Below are 15,153 nucleotides of genomic sequence, written 5' to 3'. Positions count from 1 at the left end.
CTCATCTAGCGGAAGATATCCTTGCTGCTCTATTCCACTGAACCAGATACACACTTTGTCGGGCCCAGTGCAAATGAGAATGCGGGGCCCATGTGTAAAAAGTATTAAGGATTTCAAAGACAGAGATCGTAGAGCACTGAGCCAAACACGGGACCTTCTGAGTGCGGCGTCCTGAGTGCATGAACATGTCACATGCCTGTGGAGTCCGCAGTAGCTATGACTCCTTTATAGGGTTTCAAGGTCATGTGCCTCTTTGTATTCTTGAACAAACACTGTGACTCTCTTTATTTTCAAAAATAATAGCCTCTCCAGGTTTGATTACTTGGGAGTCTCAGGTTCCTTCCCTTTGGAGGGGTGCATGGCTAACATTCATTCCAAAAGGAAGAAGTAAGATTGATGTGTTAAGAACCAAGGTGTGAGACTCCCAGACTTCTCTCTGCTGGTCGGTCTGTCCCTGGCATTTCTTCCCGTCTGTAGACCTGTTGCATGAAAAGGAGAGCCGAGCTCAACATTTCACATCCACGTTCTTAGTTTTCGTAGCAGTAACTATTTCCTTTGGTTAAATGGTACCATTATTCTCTTGTTACTCTCCTTGTACGTTGCATAGGGACCACTCAGAGGGTTTTATCGATGATGGAAAGAAGTAGCTCCTGTAATGTTTGGGTGCTCAGTAATTGTTCACATGTTGTCTTCCTGTCCTAGGTCCCTAATCACAGTGGAACAGGACATTGGATCTTATAATTGACCAGAAGCTGAGCATCAGAACAATGCTGGGAAACGGAGGGATTTTGCCCAGCAGCTCTGTGTGTGTGTTTGTGTGTGTGTGTGTGTGTGTGTGTGTGTGTGTGTGTGTTTACACACAGCAAGAGTTCTCTATGACATCCATTTGTTCTTGTTCAGACTTAACATCTTTAGGGTAATGTCAGACACTTACCTGACCCTGCTCTAAGTAAGCCGCTTTCTTTATAACTGGTGAAGTTCATCTTGATTTGCGGGTCCCAGGACCAACCTGGGAAGCAGTGAAGTGAGGCACTGAGGACTTTTATAGGCAGGAGAGATAGACTCATAGGATACTGCACATGGATGGCCCTCAGAGTTCATCCTCCCTTTCATTCTCACCGTATCAGAATCCCCTGGAGAGAGTTTTCAAGAAACAGGTGCTAAGACCCCAGCCCCAGAAGTGCTAGATCGTGATATTCTGAATAACATCTGTCTTGAGACTGGACAATATTTTCAGGAAATTCTGATTCATATTCGTAATTAAGTACCACTGGACGAGTCCAACCCTTTCATTTTACATAGAACGGAGCTAATAGCAGGAATCATACCCTCCTAAGTTTAGAGATCGATTTTAGTTAGGGACAAAATAAACATCCCAAATTTGAGGATTTTTAAAATAAATCAAGGTAAATGGAAATGGCCACAAGCTTTGGGCCCAGTTCATCATTTTCCAGCATACTTAGTGAGAGAATTAATAATGTCACACTTCTGGTAAATGATAGAAACAGGGCTAGAACCTGGATTACCTGATCCCTGAAGCAATTTTTCCTTCCAGCACGCTCTCTTGTCCTCTGTTTTGCTTCGAGCTAAGTCTAGTCAGTGAACTGAATTAACTCCAGTAATATCAATACCATCTCCCTTAATGATCATGTCACTTGGTTATACCTCCCCAAATAATGTGTACTTTGTTTAGATTTTTTTCATTTTCCTTTATTGGGGAGTTTCAAAATTTAACACCCACTGGGCTCAGAGCACTAGTTTTCCGGGGGGCACAGAAGCCATAGCTCCCCAAAGCAATTGTGAGATTCTGTCACTGCTCTATGTGTTGGATGTCTTTCTTGGGTATGCCCCAGTGGAAACTGAAGCCCATCTTCCTGGTCACGCCATCACGATTATGATTGGTTCTCTCTGTGTAGCCCAAACATGTTTGATTTCTGAGTAAAAGGAGCATTCGCTGATTCCTTGACAATACACACTTCCTGTTTTAAGTCAGGTTCACACACTTTCACCTCTTTTATGTCTTTAATTAAAAACTGAAAAGGTCCTTTGACCTGAGAGATGAATGGGGCTAAATGCCTTTTTATTAGCACACACCATCTTTGGAGTGCAGTGATTCAAGCTGAGATTAAATGCAAATTGGTACTTAAGAATAATTAGCCCAGGTAACCTGCAAACCCAGTGAGCACCCTCATCCAGTTGCTTCTTTCCTACAGGTTCAGTACCTGATTGATCACGCTTCTTGGCTTTGGAGGAGCTGGAATCCCACTCTCCTAAGTTCAGAGATAGACTTTAAATGGGATCAAAATAAATATTCATAATTTAAAAGATTAAAAAAAATCCTATCAAGGCAGATGGAAATGGACACAAGCTTTGGGTCCATGTAATTATTTTCCTGTCGTGACAAATTAGCTTTAGGGGAAAGTCGTCAGAATAACTTTCCTTGAAAAAGGCACCGTGATGGGGTCGAGGTACCCGAAAACTCAGTGAACCTGGCTTGGTTGGGCGTATCATTACAGAACCTGCTCTCAGTCCTTAGCCCATGGCTCACCCATCAAACTCATGGCTCGGATAGTTTACGATCCTCTTAATGTTCTTAATGATAATAGCTACTTCTGCAAAGCCCTTATGGGTCAGACCCTTTATGAGGTGCTTTGCATGTTTTATTTCGTTTGATTCTCACAACGACTCTATGAGAAAGGTACAATTATCACCATTTTACACACGAGGAAACAGAGGTACAGAGAGGTTAAATACCCAAAGTCACCAAGCTAATAAATGGACTTCTTACAAATCCACAGTGTCTGTCAAAAAACGCTGGATGACAGAATAGGGGTGTATCAAGATAAACTCTAAAACAACCAGAAAAACCTTTCAATGATTGCCTTGCTCTTGCTGAGTCAGTAGCATCTTTCAAAAGGAACAGTATGTAACAGCATATGCGTTGATGCCTGTGTTCTGAGCAGCTATGTCTTAAAGGGTTAGTCACTTTCCTCCCCCACTTCATATGTGTCTCTGAACCAGAATAAAGTTCACATCCTTCAGATACTTAGGGTTTGGGGAAAAGTTAAATGACTGTTTGTGGAATAAAGGAACTAAAATGTTTTGCAAGCAGGCTGTAATGAATACTTTTAATTAGAGATTATTTGAAAAGAGAGACAAAAGGAGGAAAATGTTTTGTCATCTGACTACTGTGCCTCTGTTTGCATTTTGGTGTATTTTCCTGTAATTTTTTTCTGTTTTATATGTAACAGTTATCTTTTCTGCATAAGAAATTATCCTCAATTTAGTGGCTTAAAACAGCAAACACTATTATTTCACAGATTTTTTTCTGGGTCGAGCCTCCCAGAACAGTTTAGGTGGGTGATTTGACAGTCTGGCCGTGGTGATGTTGCCATCAAGCTTTTGGCCGGGGTGAAAGTCATCTCAAGGTTTGTCTGGGGAAGGATGCTCTTCTGAGCGCCCTCACGTGGTTGCTGGCTGGCCTCTATTGATTTCTCATCACCTGGGCCTCTCCATAGTCTGCCTCAGTGTCTCCTCAGGACAGGTGCCTTCCCTCTTTGCAGGGCTGCCTTTCGTCATGGTTTCCTCCAGATCAAGTGATGAGAGAGGGAAAGAGAGGGAGGGAGAGACGGAACCCTGACATGGAAACTGCAGTCGATCTTAAGAATTAATATTCTATCACTTCTACCATATTCTGTTCACTAGAAGCAAGTCATTAAATTGCACTCACATTCAAAGGAAGGAAAATTAAGCTCCCTTCCTCAAAAGGAAGACACAGCAAAGAGTCTGTGGGCATATCTTGAAAACCATCACACTGTATACTTAAAAGTGTTGTGATTATAGTACATATGTGGTTGCTCTTTATCTTTTCTTTTAACATAATAAAAATTATCATAGCTGCATAATACACCTTAAAGTGGATTTCCACAATTTTCCCAAATACGTATCTGTACGTACATACATATATACATACCTAGGTGCTTTTCTAAAGTCTGTGTACCAGCAGTGATGCTGAATGGACATATCTGGTCATAGTTCTTAGCTTTATTTCATTGGGATAGGTTTCTACAAGTGTGACAACAGTCTAAAGGATATGATATCGTTAGAATTTTTATACCTATTGCCATTTTCCTTTCTTTTTTGTAGATATCATTGTTCTTTTCATTTTTTTATATTTTATTGAAGTAGAGTTGATTTACAATATTGTGTTAATTTCTGCTGTACAGCAGTGATTCAGTTATACATGTATATATTCTTTTTCATACTCTTTTCCATTATGGTTTATCACAGGATACTGAATACAGTTCCTTGTGCTATACAGTAGGACCTTGTTGTTTATCCACTCTATATATACCAGTTTGCATCTGCTAATCCCAAACACCCAATCCTTCTCTCCTCCACGCCTCTCCACATTGGCAACCACAAGTCTGTTCTCTATGTTTGTGAGTCTTTTTCTCTTTTGTAGATATGCTCATTTGTGTCCTATTTTAGATTCCACATATAAGTGATACCATATGGTATTTTTCTTTTTCTGACTTATTTCACTTAGTAAGATAATCTTTAGGTCCATCTATGTTGCTGCAAATGACATTATTTCATTCTTTTTTATGGTTGAGTAGTGTTCCATTGTATATATGTACCACATCTTCTTTATCCATTGATCTGTCGATGGACATTTAGGTTGCTTCCATGTCTTGGCTCTTGTGAATAGTGCTGCAATGAACATCTAGGTGCATGTATTTTTTTCAAATTCTGGTGTTGTTTAGGTATATGCCCAGGAGTGGGATTGCTGGATCATATGGTAACTCTATTTTTAGCTTCTTCAGGAATCTCCATACAGTTTTTCATAGTGACTGCACCAATTTACATTCCCACCAACAGTGTAGCAGGGCTCCCTTTTCTCCACACCCTCTCCTATTTTCCTTTCTTAAAGCGTTGGGCCAGTTTACTTCCCCATCTTCCATATATGATGGAGCCAGTGCAGAGTTAAGTCATGTTTTGAGTCTCCCTGATGATGGAGCAGGGACAAATACCATGTGCAGTGACTCCTTTCACCCAAAAGGGGCAGTGGCTGATCTTTCACATCTGGGTCTCATGGGCACATACTGACCTCGTTAACACAAAGGGTAACTTTCTTACCTAGATTATAGTGAGCATGTAGGCGTGGCTAAATAAAATCACAATAATACTATAACAATCTAGTGTTACATAATTATGTGCCCATATAAATTTTATTCTTTGTTTTGGTGAACATTTTTTTTTTTTGCAGTACGCGGGCCTCTCACTGTTGTGGCCTCTCCCGTTGCGGAGCACAGGCTCTGGACGCGCAGGCTCAGCGGCCATGGCTCACGGGCCCAGCTGCTCCAGGACATGTGGGATCTTCCCGGACCAGGGCACGAACCCGTGTCTCCTGCATTGGCAGGCGGACTCTCAACACTGCGCCATCAGAGAAGCCCCCTTGGTGAACATTTTTGAAAGATTATTGCTGAGATAGTCAAATTGCTGTTATTATCTTTCCAAATATTTTCTTCCCAAACTGTAGTGATATTGTGAAAGTGCTTGCTTGCATTGTTTAACTCTTAAAAATAGTTGTATGACAAACTATCGTGACTTAATTCTTTTTGTTAATACAACAACTTTACTGAGATGTAATTCACATACCATATAATTTCCATGGTTCTTAGCACATTCACAGAATTGTGAACACATAATTCTAGAATATTTTCATCACCCTAAAGAGAAACCCTGTACCCATTTGCACTGTGACTTAATCTTTTTATTCTAAAAAAAATCACAAATACCTCCACTTTATGGGAGCCTGGGACAATTTTTCTACATCCCTTTTTTTTTTTTTTTGATTACAGATATGGAGAGAGAGAGTCACTTGCCCAACACTCTCAAAATGTTGTCTTTTGGAGACAGGAATAAAAATCAACCCTCTGAAAGCCATTGCCAGTGTTCAAGGTCTAAACATGAGATATATAGATGGGATATTAGACCTCAATTCAAGGACAATCCCTTTAAGTCTATTTCCCTCAGACTGGGGAGTTGAGGGATTAAAAAAAATCTCTCTAAGAATATATATTTCAAATATGTGGAGCATATTCTGGCAAACATCTTGATGAAATCTTTAATAGGAAGTGAGGCCACTTACCGAAAAAGAGTTGCAGGCAATCAGCAACATGCCAGGCATCTCTTTACTGACCATAATTTAGACATGTTTTCAATAATCTTTTCTTCTGAAAAAAACAATTCCAGTGACTTCACTTTCAGGTCAATGAAATCACTGCCTACTGGTGTCAATAGCAAAATGATGAAAAAAGGAACCATTTTGCCCACAAACAGAATGGAATGTCAGCTGTGACCCAGGGTCTTGGGGGGCATAATTCACTTCCTCTGGAAGCAGAGGACACCAGTTCCTCCCTAGGAGGTCAGGAGCGTGAGGTGTAGGGTTACCGTGGAGTCTAGATTCCAAGAGAAGCTCGAAATGTAATTGCCCTACGGGTTTTGTTCAGCTGCAAGGTTATCCTTAGATATAAGCAATAATGAGGGAATAATAGCTGAAATGGTCTTGGGTTGACCCATGCAGAGGAAGAACTTTTTTTTTTTTAATGTGAGGAGGGTGGTCATTATGACTGCCATTTCTTCCAAATGCAGTTGGCGTTGTCAACTGAATGAGACAAGAATTCTTAGGTCAGTTCATTTTCTTGAATCATGAGACATAAATCAACGCTGAACATCAAAACTTCAGACGGTCTGTGACTCTGCTCCTCTGTAAATGGGGAAGAGGGCGTCCCCTCTGGCCCTTGGGCAGAAGGCTGCTTATTTGTATTCAGTGATTGAATTGGGCTGCTGGTGACATAAGCTTTGCTGACTTTGCAGCAGTAAATAATTCTAACAAAAGGACTACAATAAAGACCAAAGCCATAGATTTTTCTATAATGTTAGCCAAGCTGGAAAGACCCTTTGAGGCCAGTTCAAGATACCCACACACATCTTGTTGAAGACCAAGTACTTTCTGCCTGTAATTCTTTCTAGTACAGAGAAAGCAGAAACCTTCCGGCTCCCTTATAGATTCTGCACCTGAACGTGAACCCACATGGAAACACTTGAAAGTTTTGAAAAAAAAAACACCTTTCCCAGTCTCGAAATAGAAATGCAGATTTTTGAAAGCCAGAAAGTTTTTAATGAATTCTTCTGGAAAAATAGCTCTTGTCAGAGTAAAATGCCTCTGTTCAAAGTATCTAGAAGGCTATACAGCACTGCAGAATTTTACCACCTGTCTAAAAGGTCAAAAGACTCTCTCTCTCTTAAATAAGATTACTGTTCATGTTTATGGGTTCAATCTAAAGTGAACATCTTGAATTTCTGGAAAGACCTTGTGAAATGTCAAAGTATTGCTGCCTATATTCAAGAACACCTGCATTTAAGTGCATGCAGATATTCCTTTGGTCAATATCTCATTTTGATTTTTAAAATAAATTAAAAAAAATTAGCCTCTAATATTTCTATAATAACAGAGACGTTTCAATTTTATGAAATCTGCACATTCTATTTTAGGATTAATTTTGATCAGGAAACAGCCCTTTTGGTTTGTGAAGGCAGTTTGATAATAATAAGACTAGCCTTGCTCAACTACAAATGCCATTCTGAAGAGCAAAGGATAACAAATATGGAAACTGTTAGATACAGTCAGTGTTTTCTTCTGTCTTAGTCTTTACACTATTAAAGAACACACTGTTAAATGTGTTCTCCTGCTACGCTGTTTTTTTAGGGAGCTTTAGTATTTTGGAAGAAGCCATTTACAATGTCTTCAAGTGTCTTCTGAGTGGTCTTTGAGAGTTCAGCAAGGATATTTAGACTAGCGTCTTCAGTCTTGATTTTTATCTTTCATTTGATATCTTAATAGATGTGAAAGGCACATCTTCTCCCTGTGTGTGCAGATGTGTTGGTTGCCAGAAAGATTCAAGAGCATTATTACTATTTTCCCAGCCCTTCCTCCATGGAGCTGTGATATTTCTTACCAAACATGTGCAATTTCCTTGTGGCTGGCTGCTACATGGCCAAGTACTGAAGAAGTAGAAGGACTTCTAAGAAAAGTTGGCCTCCATAGGATTTCCCCAGGAGAAGGTATCCAAAGCCATCAGTATTTGTGGACAGCACCCAGTTGACTCCAGGTCAGCCCTTCTGGTCCTTAAGTCCATTAAGCTGAGTGGTAATAAGGGGGGCAGCCAACATGAAGAAGAACCCGGCAGAGGGACCATCACTATAGACGCTGTTAGCCTGGGTCCAACAGTCTGGCCAGCAGAGTCCAACTTTATATCTATTTGCTGTTTTCTTAGCTCATGCTTCCCTATTAGTATATCCAACTAACCGTCCTCCATCCAGTCTTCTAGCAGGAGGGACTAGCGCATTGGTCAGAAAATAGTTACATGTTGAATCTTTTTGACATTGCAAGTTTCTCTTCTTAGACAGACTTCCCAGTTTACACACAGAGATACTGAGGGGAAATTTCACCCAGGATTATAGCTCAAACTGGGACTCTCAGACACTGATGATGGGTGTGTAAGTGGGCACTATTGCTTTGTAAAACTCTTTGGTGGTACCCACTAAAATGACATATGCTTGTATCCTTTGACAGAGTAATTGCACTCTTAGTAATATAACTAAGAGGAATGAGCACATATATGACAGGCATAAGAATGTTCAAATTGACTTTATGCATGATATCTCCAATTGAAAACAACCCAAATATCCACCAGCAGTAGAACAGATAAATTGTGGTATATTGAGTATACCACAAAAATAAAAACAAGCTATTGTTGTATGCAGAGAAACATAGGTGAATCTCACAGACATGAAAATGAGCAAAAGAAACCAGACACGAAAAACTATTCATTTACATGAGATTCAAGGACAGGCAAAACTAATCCATGGTTATGAGAATAAGAATGCTGTTTTTTTAAGAGCTAGAGAATTCAGAATTTGGCAGAATTTAAGAGCAGGCATTTAGGAGTCCATACAGAAAAACAAACATCAGCAGAATGTCATTTTATTTTCTTAGTGACAAGGAAATCTCAATTTACATGTTATAATTTGACTCAAGATGATAGTTTATAATAAACAAATCATGCAACAACAACAACAACCAAAGAATGGTGATTATTTCCAGGGAGTAGGTAGTCACTGAGACAGGCATGAGGGAGCCTTGTGGGTGCCGGGAACATCCTGAGTCATGTTTTAGGTAGTGCTTACTCGGCATTATACTTATGAAAAAAATTCATTGAGCTTTACACTTAAATTTTGCCTACTTTAAATATATATGTTATAATTCAATGAAAGATGAAAGACTATGCCTCACTGACAGATGTCTGTAAGAGTAAATTGCTTGGCATTCCAGCCTCTTTGGGCTGTACCAGGAAAGGAAGGAATAGCGCAGTTTCTCAAAGGACAAGGAAAGTGTTTGCACATGACAAAATTATTGGGTCGGGAGCATATTGGGTTCCTAAAGAGCTTTTGCCATTGTCCTAGGTCTTCCTTCCAGATGACCTCTCCTCATCCCCTAGGTACTTAGGGTCCCATCCCAATATGCCTGGACAGCCCAGGGCATCTCAGGGGTCCTTGTCACCTCCTGGTGTTACTATCTACTTCCTTGTGCATCCAACTCACTAGACTTCAAGGGCAGGATATTGTTTTGTTATTTTTGTTATTTTTATTTATTTTTATTTTTTGCGGTACGTGGGCCTCTCACCGCTGTGGCCTCTCCCGCTGCGGAGCACAGGCTCCGGACGCGCAGGCTCAGAGGCCATGGCTCACAGGCCCAGCCGCTCCGCGGCATGTGGGATCCTCCCGGACCAGGGGCACGAACCTGTGTTCCCTGCATCGGCGGGCAGACTGTCAACCAGCGTGCCACCAGGGAAGCCCTGTTTTGTTATTTTTATTTCTCCAGGGCCTGGAGCCCAATATTGACTCCATGAAAAATTATTCGATTTATGAAACTCTTATGGTTCTGATCCTCCTCATTTGTCACATGCTTTTGTGATTAACAATTATAAAATGTAAATGGAAAAACAAATGTATTGGTCAGCATGAGCATGCCTCCCCGTGAACATGGTGTGTTTGCTCCTAACTACTTGCTGTGTCTCATATTTTCCTTGTTTCCCTATTATGACCAATCTATTAAAATATTTGAAAAAACTCTTGTGGAAGGAGAATAATAGAAAACAAGGAATTTATAAAGCCTTTGACTCCTAGAAAAATGTCTTTTTTAGTTTTCCAAGTCTAAGAGGAAGGCATCAGTTCCATTTTCCCAGGAATTCAGAAAAGCTTTTTTCTATCCTACTTAAGATAGAGCTAGAGGGTGCCTTTAAGAGGACCACTGGTACCCACTGAAAAACACATCCCATTTGCCTTTTACAGTAGCCTGAGTTGGCTAGCAGGGAGGCCTTGGATGTCCCCAAAGCTCCTTTTCAAACCTCTCTTCCCAGCAAAGGTTGAAGTCTGACTCTGATCTTGGAATGCTGCCTGTCATTTGTTGGTGACTTTCTATGGCCTTTGAACTTAGCTTACCCCTTCAGCTTGGCTCTTGCCTCTCAGCCCAGTTGTGATGCATCAGCTACTCTCTGTGTGGACTCTTGGGCTAGGCTTGCTTTTTTTTTCTGGTTTCATAGGCTGCATACTACAATTCATGCCTAACTGACTGACCTTGGGCAAGAAATTATTCCTCTTTGGTTGGATTTACCTAGTAAGAATCAAGGCCACTGGTTTACTTTAAGCTCATAAGCCTGACTCAGAGAAATTGGGTCCAATAATGTAGCAGCAAGGAGAAAGGGTTATTGATCCATCAGGAGTGGGAAAGTTCAGCAGGTAGGATTGGGTTGCTTCAGAGGGCAGTTAGACTTTTGGGGATGTAGTCCTCATTTGTTTATTTATTATTATTATTTTTTTGTTTGGGAGTTGGAGCTAAAGGGGTTGGTGATCTCTGTAATGAGTTAATTTTCAGAATTATGGGGAAAAAAACAGTTTCTTTATATTGTCCAGCTAACTCTCACTATGGGTGCTTCAAATAGTACAGAAAGACTGTTATAGGTTGAAATGTGTCTACTCCCCACAAATATGTTGAAATCCTCACCCTTAGTACCTCTGAATATGACCTCATTTGGAGATAAGGTCTTTAGGTCCTAAGGCAATGTGACTGGTGTCTTTATGAAAAGGGGAAATTTGGACACAGAGACAGATGTGTAGAGGGAAGGCAATGTGAAGACACAGGGAGAAGGCTGCTGTCCTCATGCCAGGGAGAGAGGCCTCAGAAGGAACCAACCCTTGCAATCAGACTTCCAACCTCCAGAACTGTGAGTGATTATATTTTTGTTGTTTAAGCCACCAAGTCTGTGGTACTTTGTTACAGCAGCCTAAGAAAACGAATACAAAGACCTATGAAGGATTTTGATTACAGGACCTAAAGAAGACGTGTGAATATTGAAACCTTTGGTGTAAACGAATTAAAGCCTTTTTTAAATTTAATTTTTATTTTATATTGGAGTACAGTTGATTTGCAATGTTGTGTTAGATAGGAAAAGAATCTAAAAATTAAAATCTTTAAAAAGAAGGAGGTGAATAGGTAAAAGAAGATTGAAAACATGATTGTTTTCCAAGTAAGAGATACGATCTGTAGGGAAGATCAATGGGTCAAAACAAGCCCAAGCAAAACCACCACCTTGAATAAAGAGGATGACTAATTTAACAATAATCCCTCCTCTACCAGCCTCCCTGGGATGGGCATTTGTGAGTTGTTGCATCTCTACCAGTGGGTTTGCTGAGCCTGGGGCCATGTAAATGAGTTCTCTTTCTGTCTTCCTGGTCACGGGAGTTTATTCTTTTTCACAGTCAATTGGAAAATAACAATTGTAAAGGCATTTTGAAGAATACATGCTTGGGGTGTTGCGCTACCTCTTCTTGGCCTGAAAATGTAGCAGTGGGATCAGGAATCACAAAGAAAACCATATAGCCTAGCTTTTATTTTTCAGCAAACACTTCTTGAATTCCTGCTCTGCTCCAGGTGCGGGCTGGGAGCTGGGGCCAATGCATGGTTGACTAAAAAGCACATAGTCCCTACCCACATGGCACTTGGACCCATTGTTTAAGAAGCAAGCTTAGACTTGAGCCACACAGAGCGAAAGTAGTGGCGGGAAAAGACAATGGTTTAATAATTTGAGTGGCAGCAGGTATGGGAGGGGATAGTGAGGGCAAGGAATGGGGAAGGTTTGGCAGGCTGACAAGACAAAGGTCCCCAAACTAAGTCTTTGAGTCAACTAGTGCTGTTTTTTTTTTTTTGCGGTACGCGGGCCTCTCACTGCTGTGGCCTCTCCCGTTGCACAGCACAGGCTCCGGACGCGCAGGCTCAGAGGCCATGGCTCACGGGCCCAGCCGCACGTGGGATCTTCCCAGACCGGGACACGAACCCGTGTCCCCTGCATTGGCAGGCGGACTCTCAACCACTGCGCCACCAGGGAAGCCCAACTAGTGCTCTTCTGAATCCACTTTCTGCCGCTGTCAGCTTCCCCCAGTCAGAAAGTTGCATGGTCTCCTGTCAAAAGTAAGTTCTAAAAGAAAAGGATAGGCTTTGAATAGCAATGTCTGTGTCTCTATGGCTGATTCTTCCCTGGCAGTGAGAAGGAAATGAGTGAGCCCCAAGACCAGCGGAAAAGCAAGTTCTTCTTTGGCATGTTTCAATTTAAAAGGCAAATTTTGTTTTTAGATTGTTCTTGGCACCCACCTTGAGAAAAATTAATTTTTGAAAGTCTATTTCCCCTCAGCATCTATTTGTCTGGAAACCAAAACCAGCTCTTAAAATTGTGTTGCAATATGTATACTTTGAGGTGTGAAAATAGAGTCTTTGAGGATCCTGTAGATACTTGAAAGATTCAAGAAAAGTTCATGGCTCAGCATTACATCGTGTTCTGTGAGAGCCCAGAGGGGCCAATTCTCAACGCAGGTGGAAGATAATTATGCAACTTCTCTCAGGTTTCTCCTGCTCTCAGACAGGGTTTTTTCAACCCTTCTGGGGGTTGTTGGGAAAATCTTCAGAAGCCACCAAGAGGCCCAATAGCCATCAGGAACTTTGTAAAGGTAATAAGCTGGGAGAGGCTGAATCACACCCAGCTGAGGCCCTTGATTTCCCCTGGGCTGTTGTACTCGGTCAGTTTCCTTCTCTCTCTTCCACTATCCACCTTTGCCCGCCCTCCTCTTCTGCCTATACACTTGAGCTTTCCAACAATACACCTTGGTTGTAAGCACCTGCTTGATTTAGCCCTTTATGCTAAAGAAATTCAGACCTCTGTTAAATTAATTAAACAAGTGTCGACTGAAAAAAATGCACAACGTGAGAGTTGTGATTTAAGTTTTATTTGGGGCAAGATGAGGATTATAGCCCAGGAGACAGCATCTCAGATAGCCCTAGAAACTGCTCCAAAGAGGTAGGGAGGCTGGTCAGTGTTGTACATGATTTCACTGAAGGGGGGTACCTGCAGTCGAGCACATATTTTGGCAGAGGCTTGCTGTGAGTCACGAGGAGCAGATGTCACCGTTAATGATTTCAGTGCTTTTCTAGATATGAGGTGATGCAAGACTTGGGCTCATAAAATCTTCTCCTGAAAATATCTAACTATCTAAAGCCCTGTTCTGCCAGTTTTTCCCGGAGCACAGAGGGCCTCATTCCTGCTCTCCATCTTGAACTCCTTTCAGGGCGTGTTGAAGGTCAGCAGCTGCAGCAGTTTGTGACTTAGTCCTTGTAGAAGCAGATGGCAAGTGCCAATTTGTAGTTGGCACAGGAACGATTAGAGTGAGGCATCTCTAATCCCATGGCAGCCTATGTAAGCAAGACCGAATCTAAGCCCGTAAATGCCTCAAGTTTACAGGATCAAACAGATCAAACACTAAGGACAATCGATCACAAGCAGCCAACTAGGATTCAAGCTATAGCCAATCAAATCACTTCCTTTCTTTGTTTCCGTACTTTCTCTCTCTGAGTCTTTTCTCTAGCTTCTGTCCCGGGAGTGCTCCTAACCACTTCCGGTTTGGTGTTGCCCGACGGGAATCCATTTTTGCTCAAATAAACTCAAACTTTTTAGTTGCCCTCGTTTATCTTTTTTTTTTTTTTTTGCGGTACGCGGGCCCCTCACCGTTGTGGCCTCTCCCGTTGCGGGGCACAGGCTCCGGACGCACAGGCTCAGCGGCCATGGCTCACGGGCCCAGCCGCTCCGCGGCATGTGGGATCTTCTCAGACCGGGGCACGAACCCGTGTCCCCTGAATCGGCAGGCGGACTCTCAACCACTGCGCCACCAGGGAAGCCCCTACCTTTTAACACTCCTAATCTTAACTGTCTGGGAATTACAGACTGTTATACAGGATGGAAACTCTGACAGAAGAGCTCTTTTTCAGCATTTGATCAGGTTTTCATTACCTATTTGAAATATTAAAATGATCTATAAAGGTGAAGGAAACCAGAGAACTGTTAAACCTGAGAAAAAAACCTGATTTTATTTTTTATTCATTTGCTAGTTGCAGAGTGCCAGCACATATGCCCAGCCCTGAGCTAGGCATGGAGATAAATGACTCTATTTTTGTCCTGAGACCACAGCCGTTTAGTAGGGAAGAGAAACATCCAAGTGGTCATAGCGCAGTGTAGCACAGTATCACAGTGGTTCTCCTAAGAGGCAAGAGGGACCTCTGCGGGGGTGTTGGGTGGGGAGCAATCAACAGGGAAGGATTCAGGCAGGAGCTGGTGTTGGAACACGATGGGGTAAGCCAGTAGTTGTCGGCCAGTTGAGAAAGGAGTTTCAGGCAGAGAAGAGCAGAGAAAATGTTTGAAGACATGGAGAGCATAGCGCGTCCAGCAAACTGCAAGGGGTAGAGGTGGGGAGAGTGTGGTCGGCAGGTAAGGTATGATGGAGGTGGGAGGGAGGGCAGGAAAGGTGGATCGAGCACAGATCAAGAAGGCCCTAACATGGTCTGGAGTTTATCATGCTGGCAATGAGCAGCGCTGGGGGGGACCATAGGGTCGGACTTGGATCCTGCTGGTAGGAGGTTGGAGGTGGGTTGGAGCATGGTGAGCCTGGAGGCAGGGAGGCAGGAACAAAGCTGTTAAGAGTGCA

Source organism: Hyperoodon ampullatus, assembly GCF_949752795.1.
Source record: "Hyperoodon ampullatus genome assembly, chromosome: 3".
NCBI classification, from domain to species: Eukaryota; Metazoa; Chordata; class Mammalia; order Artiodactyla; family Ziphiidae; genus Hyperoodon; species Hyperoodon ampullatus.
This window is presented reverse-complemented; position numbering follows the sequence as displayed.